The sequence below is a fragment of the Pholis gunnellus genome, assembly GCF_910591455.1.
Source record: "Pholis gunnellus genome assembly, chromosome: 3".
Lineage (NCBI taxonomy): Eukaryota > Metazoa > Chordata > Actinopteri > Perciformes > Pholidae > Pholis > Pholis gunnellus.
Genome location: NC_136529.1, coordinates 19,204,633 through 19,211,929, shown reverse-complemented (window position 1 = coordinate 19,211,929; position 7,297 = coordinate 19,204,633). Strand labels below are relative to the sequence as shown.

At 45.9% G+C, this 7,297-nt stretch overlaps 1 protein-coding gene across 1 annotated transcript in view; it reads right to left on the bottom strand.

Annotated features, from left to right (window-relative positions):
- The window catches only part of plxna1b (plexin A1b), a 176,940-nt gene extending 170,351 nt beyond the window's left edge, over window positions 1-6,589 (bottom strand). The window contains exon 1 of the mRNA XM_079186674.1: window positions 6,481-6,589. The gene's annotated coding sequence lies outside the window, so the exon portion shown is untranslated. The remainder of the gene's footprint in view (window positions 1-6,480) is intronic.
- Window positions 6,590-7,297: the final 708 nt, after the last annotated feature.

The following is a 7,297-nucleotide window of genomic DNA, read 5'->3' as shown; positions in this document are numbered from 1 at the left end:
CCCTGTATAGTGCGCACACTGATGATGCACAGCCGATCTCAATGCAAATGCATTCGCGGGCACACACACACACACACACAGTGCGCTGTCTCCTCTCTCACACAGTGGTTCTCATTAACAAGCCAAACATGCCTGAAGAGGCAGACAGACTCTAGTGAGCACGGTAAACAACCAGTAGGCTCCCTCATCTAAACTGAGACTATCTCAGCATCGGCAACACACACACACACACACACACACTTTCTGCCGTTGATACTGACAGGCTGGGCCAGATACAATATACTCACAGATCTGCTGTTTTTTTTCTCCACTGGTCTGATGTTGTTTGCTCAAGGGGGACTTAGGAAGGCAAACGCTGGGTATGAGTGACGGCCTCGACAACATCCCAACATTTGAGTGTGTTTGACTGTGACACTTTTTCATATACGTCAACTCTTGAGAAATGAATAGATCACTATAAACCTACTGTATTCTATTCATTGCACACTATAGTTCCCGGCCATCGTTTTTTTTTTTTTACTGAGAAAATACAAAGACTTTGCGTATTGGGGGAACAAACTGAATTGCCCAAAACATAAAAATATGACTTTGCCGTGACAAAAGGTAGAGTTTGTCACACCTGCCCGAATGATCCTCGAAAACTACGTTAAAAATGGATGGAACCGATGTCAGAAATAGCATCAGATGATCACATGTTAGCTAGAGTCAATGATGAAGATGACAACTTTAAGGAGGTCATGGGAACGCTTCTTCGCCGATCCCATAACTGATGATCTGTGTATTGCTGTTGCTAAATGTTTATTTTTAAATAGTCCTAACTACAGTGTACCATTAATAAACACCTGCCTACTTCATGGTAAAGTGAATGAATTGAACTCCGTTTCCCCACCACACGGTTCTTACTTATTAGTTCAAGACTGACCTGAGATCCACATGCAACAACAATAAGCATCTTGTTTCAGGATTTTGGAAGACTCGCTCTACAGATACTAAGCGAGAAAAATAATTAAAAGGGGATACAGGAATAACCAGAGTGATAGAAAGTACTGCGTGTCACCTGCCCTGCCGGCTGCACACCTTAGCAATAAAACTAAAGAACAATACCGATACAGTTGTCGACTTATCTTACAGGAAGGAACTGTGTCTTCCTGATCAATAGCAGGCACCGGCTCTTCTTCACAAGAGGAAATGCAACAAGAGAAGCCATTTTTTTTTTTATGTCCACATAAATCGAGGACCCGAGCTGCCCGTCTGAGTCAGTGTCTGAGGGAGGGGGGGGGTGGACAGAATGCTGACAAGAGTATTGGCATGCCGGGAAGGAAACCTCATATGCTGAGGCCGTGCCCACGAGCTGCAGGGGCGCTGGGACTTCTACACAAGGCCACTGGGTCACAAGTGGAACCGGGGTCAACGCTGCATCTTTGGACCTTCAAGCGGAACCACCAGGATTAACTGGAACTTGATCCCCCAGCAGTGACGTGCCAGGAAACCGAGGGGTCAAACGCAAGTTTGGATGAGAGCCCATTCCACAAACTACGAGAGATTATCAATTAGATTTTTTGCAGGAAAAGGAATCCAATGCAGTGCGCCCGTCTCTAAAACTGGGAAGTTCTTCGCGTCCTACTTCAGTCAATCTTATCACTCTGCTTCACATGTCAACCGAACTAATCAACAACTCTTTGCACAAAAGGAGGCCGTGTAAATTCCGTTCCCCAACAGGCGGCACACTGGAGACAGAGTATATTTTCAATTTGCAGCCAGATTAGCAGGCGTGTTTTTGATACCGTCTATAGCGGCAGATTTTTTATTTATTTTTTCCTATTCCGAGTCGACTTGAGCGAGCGGCCTTTTTAGTGCCTGCTTCAAAAAGCATCCCCCGTACCCGAGCAGCTGTCACTTTCAGCAGGCACTGTGGAGGACTGATGCGGGGGAGGGGTCCTTTGAAGGAATGGTTAAAAGTGGGCGATAAAAATAAACTGGGAGAGAGGAGAAAATTAATTATACATAACAGACAGTTCACTTGGATGAGCACGACAGAGACAGAGAAACTAAGGCTGCTTCACTCAAAGAGAAGAAGAAATAAAAGGCATTTTCTGGCAGAGGAAATGTCTGCTCCGCCACCACAGTGGTCATATTTATTTGGCTACATCTGAAGTGAGAGATGCAACAATGAAGGTCAACGCATCAAACAACACAGACAAGGCTTTCATTTTTTTTACATTCCACGCACACTGGCGCTCGCTTCATGCAGTCAGGCAGTTTCCTGGGACCAAAATGAAACTGCCAGGCCCGAGCGCACTCTCCTTCTTAAAAATTGTGATGAAGCTCGCAGATAAGTCAGTCTTTAAAATCACTTCTGATTGGCACTGATTAGGATTTATGCCGCCGGCTCACCTGCAAGCTCACCTCTTGATATGAGTCGTAATGCACCAGCACTTTGCAGTTCAACACCGCCCACTGACTCTCAATCCCGGCTTCTTATTTGGGCCAAATGGAGGTCATTCCTATTTGAGCAGTCAGTCAAGACAGGCCCGCCAGGTATTGGCGAGTGAGTTTATTTCATATTAAGGCTTGTCAGCTGGAGAGGTGTTAGCACCACGAGAGTGGTGTGTGTGTGTCTGTGTGTGTGTGTGTATACAACAGGGCCTTCGGGTAGAGCCCTGCTGCTGGTCCCTCTTTAGTGCGTTTTAATATTGTTGCTGCTGTGTGGCTCCCTCGCCTCAGGGCGCCACACAAACCCCAGAGAGACCAAGTAAAAAACACTCAGATAGAAAGAGAGAGGGGATGGGAAAGAGATGGAGAGGTGGCAACACGGAGAACCATGAGAGGATGTGACAGAAACAAGGAAGGAGGGAAGGAAGGAAGTAAAAATCCAAACAGGAAACTTAAAAAGAGGTGTTAGGAAAAGGAGCAAAAAAAAAAGGCAGACGCACACAGACAGAACGCTCTCGGAGCAGAGCGCCGGCAACACGGCTAACCTCTTTAGCGAGAGTGACACAAATGAAAACGTATGTAATAAAAACACGGCATCTCCGTCGGCTATGATATGGAAGCAGATATTGCATTACGGCGCCGCTGTGCCAAGGAAGCCCTCGATCACACATGGGGGGGAGAGAGTTCAGGCCTTGGCGTACCCGACAGGCAAGACTAGTCATCCCACCAGAATTGTACTGGAGGACTAGTTGAACGTTTTTAAGACCGCTGAGAATTATGCCCGAGAGAGAGGGAGGCAGAGGATGACGAGGGAAGAGTGAGGAAGCAAGTGCATGTTCTCAGCAAGGGGGGAACCAGTAGACAAAGAGGAGAGTTGGAAGGGAGGCTGGGGAGACAGATCTCGGAAAAATGAAAGTCAGAAAAAAGGCAAAGAGAGGTGGTGTGGAAGAAGGCAGGTGGAGACGCTGACAACGGTGGGCTCCTGACAGGAAGAGCAGGGAGAGAGAAGGGGAGAGTGAGGAGAGAAAGCCTGAGTGGCAGCATAAGTCTGGAGGCAGGAAGAACGGCAGAGAGAGAGAGAGAGAAGGCGAGAAGAGGAAATGCCTAAACATGAGGTTGTCACACTGGTTTAAAATGTCGAACAGTATAAGGGAAGCTGGAAAAGGAGCTGGATTTTGCAGTCTAGACACACACACACACACACACACACACACACACACACACACACAGTCCATATATCGACTCGCCGCATGAAAGCAATGAAACACAGTACAGCAGACCCTGAAGAATACAATTATGCACTTTAGGTCCTTTCATATATAAGAACAATTTCAATGACCCGGTAAAGTAGTTTTTTTTTTTACTACCAACTGAGAGAGCCCCTTGTGAGCGTGGTGGAACTTAATTCAAATCTTCTCCTTTAAATGGTTATTGTGAAATCCTCTATCAATACACCAAGAGAAAATATTTAGGGCCATTCTTACTGGTGGTACGCAGCGATTCAGTCCTCACTTGAGCACAGCTCTTCTGCTTTGTCATCCGTCTGCAATCTAATTAAAGCTTGAATATGCCAGTCACTGAAAAGTCCAGAGGAATGTGATGGGGGGTGGTGGGGGGGGGGGGGGGGGAGTCGCACAAAGGCAGGACCGGCGGGGTGCAAAGTGCACATGTCAGCTCGAATTCCAAAGTTTGGACATCACAGATTTACCCTTCACGGCAGCAGCCCGACCGGACAGGGCAGACTTTTTACAAAACGCATGACACTGCTGCTCTATTGTGGGGCAGATTTGTATCATAATTAGGGAAGACTGAGGCAAATTGCTTGTAATTTTCTGGCTGGGTTGACCAGCTTTCATGTGAAATGACATGCAAGGTCACAGTTTTGCACCCCCCCCACCCCCAAAAAGAAAATAAGGGCCTCAGCTGTATAAGGTGGGAACTTTTTTTGAAACCATGAAGGGATAACCACGGTGAGATTGTTTCTCCCAGTTATACTAAGTTACATGGGAACATGTGGTTGTTTGCACATGTACAAATAACATAGCTGGATAATCATTTCCACACCTGTCGGATAAATAAAATGAAATGTGATTACACCTTGCACAAAGAGAGCCGTCGCCATGTCTGGTTTACATTACTGCCACTCCTTTGCTGTCAGTCACACACACAGCGCTGTGTAAAGTAAGCGTTTGGGTGGAAGGAGTTCGGTGCACCTCCGTTTGTGTGGCTGGTGACCTGGCAGCCTGTCCTGTGGTTGAATGATTTGAAAGCTGCGACTGGGCACCACCTCTTAAACAAACACTCGTGTCACGGTTCACATCCCCGCATCATTTAAATGAGAATTGCTGGTCACCGCATTTAAGTGTCAATAGGAAAGCTGCTGCTGCTGCTTGACTGAGCTGAGGCAAAATTGGGTCAAGTCACTTCTGATAAGGAGTTATCGTGTTAGTCACACAACGCCTGTGTCTTATGGGGGGGTGTTGGAGTGGTGCCATGGAAGATACAATACATCAATCAAACACCACTATAGGTTTATATCAACTATCTAAAATGCTCAGTAAATACAATGCAGGACTCCTTCTTTGATATAAATGAATATTGCAGTGATTATGTTTAAGGCTGTGGTCTGACCCTTTACTCCGCACCTCATTTTCCTCCCCAACCAAAAAAAAAAAAAGGTTGAAATGATGTCAAAGCCCTTGCTCATCTAATATGATTCATGAATACATGTTTAAAACGGGCTCCAAATTAATTCACGTAGCACGCGGGGTCGGGGTGGGTAGTCTAATTTGGTTAACCGGGATTTGATTAAAAAAAATAAAAAAAATAGAACTGAGGAGAATCCGATGGAGCAATGAGAGCATTTTCAATAGCTGAACACCAATGCGCACTCAACACACCCACAGACAGCACTCACCACTCCATCCCTGCTCAAAAAGGGGAATTCAATTGCTGTCGAATAACAAAGCTTACAAATTGCCTCTCGTTCGTTAGCAGATTAACGCTGTTTTCACACCACACCAACACCATTTCTAATTAATTCAAAGCTAATAGGTTAATCGATTTCTTTTCTTTTTGGATTTTAAAAGGCAAGCACCGCGTCCCCGAGGAGAAATCACTCCTCCCTTAGGTCCGTTTAGGAAAGCCGGGGCAGGATACATTCAAATGTAAGAAAACAAGCATGAAAATAGATGTTTAATCCTAAAGCATGCAGCCTCCCCGGACTATTTATCCAGGCGACAGTGCATACCTGTGACTGTGTGGTGGTGGTGGTGGTGCCATTCCCCCTGTGAAGGCAACGCAACAGTCATATACGCAGCATATAGCTGGTCCGTGTCACCAAACGCTGGTCCCGGAGACTCCTTTAATTACAAGACTCCCGATATGACAGCAAGGCGAAGCTCTTCCAGATCTCAAAAAAAAAAAAAAAAAAGTCTCTTTTTTTTGCTGCAGCCGATGTTCTCAAAAAAAGCAGCCAGAAACTCACCTCACCTCGCACTGCACCAAATCAGAGGTAACGCAAACATTTTCTTAAGTTTCAAGGTGCCAGGTGCTGACCGCAGAGAAATAATTAAACAAGAGAAGTGCTGATTCATTAAAAACATCCGCTGTTTTACAGTTTTGGTGTGGATCAATCCGACTGGTGGTCACACCGGGGCGCACGTTCAACACAGCGCAAACACAAACACAAGCCTCCACACACACACACACACACCAACACACACACACACTCACACACCTACAGAACTGGATATTAGAGCTACGCTACATTTCCTCTTCATGCCCGTTTCACTCCTGGGTTTGGTTGGAGCCTCGAGCTCTCCAAACTCGTGGAGAAACCAGACGCCGAGAGCGGAGGAGAAGCCGGGGAGGGAAACACAACGACAAACTCAGCAAAGGAGCAATGGGGAGAGAGAGAGAGCGAGAGAGAGAGAGAGAGAGAGAGAGAGAAATGTAACCTAAATATTTAAGCCGGCTCCCCTCCAAAACCTGTTTCTTCCACACGACACAAAAAAAGCCCTTCACCGGAGTTCCCACGGTACTTACAGGTTCAAGTGATCCGTAGGTTTGATATCCTTTCCATGGTTTTAAAATTCCAAAACTTGGGGGACATTCCACTCTGGTCACGGAGCGGCGGTGCTCTCTCTCCGGCGGCTCCCTGCGTGTGAATGGAGAGGAGAGGAGAGGAATGCAACTCCGGCTCCAGGAGGAGGGAGTAGGAGGGAGGAGGGAGGAGGGAGGAGGCGCTCCGCTGCCGCAGTGCCGCACGGAGCGCCTAGAGGGCGCCCCTGGGCCGACTCCCGGTGCGACGGGGGGGGGACGACATGTGTGAGAGCCTCATTTTAATCGAGTTGCCTTTCCCACTCTTTAACAAAATACTTTATCTTGTGTTGTACCCAGTTCAATTTTATGGTTTACATATCCGTTATAACACTCAAATAAGCTGAAATCATTATTTCAGCTTAACGACTATTTATGTCAGTCGTGTTTTATTGCAATGAATTCATGTTGTGTTCTGAGATGCCAGCTTTAACTTTTCTATACAGTGAATAAAGTTTATTAAATGAAATGAAGCCCCTTTTCTGTCCATATACTGTGCGTATTGCACGGATTAATATCGTTCTCTTTGTCATATTTTATGTATATTAATACTTGACAGGTAAGAGAAATTGACAAAATACAAAGTCAGTAAATGGATTTTTATTTTAATACAAAAGCAACATTTTCTCTGTGCCACATTTCCCAGAAGTGATCATTTAATATGACAGAAACGTCTGTCATCATAATGCCACACTGTACGATATGCATACGATGAGTTAAACAGAGTTCTCTGTAAAATGGAGTACTCGATTACTACTCTACT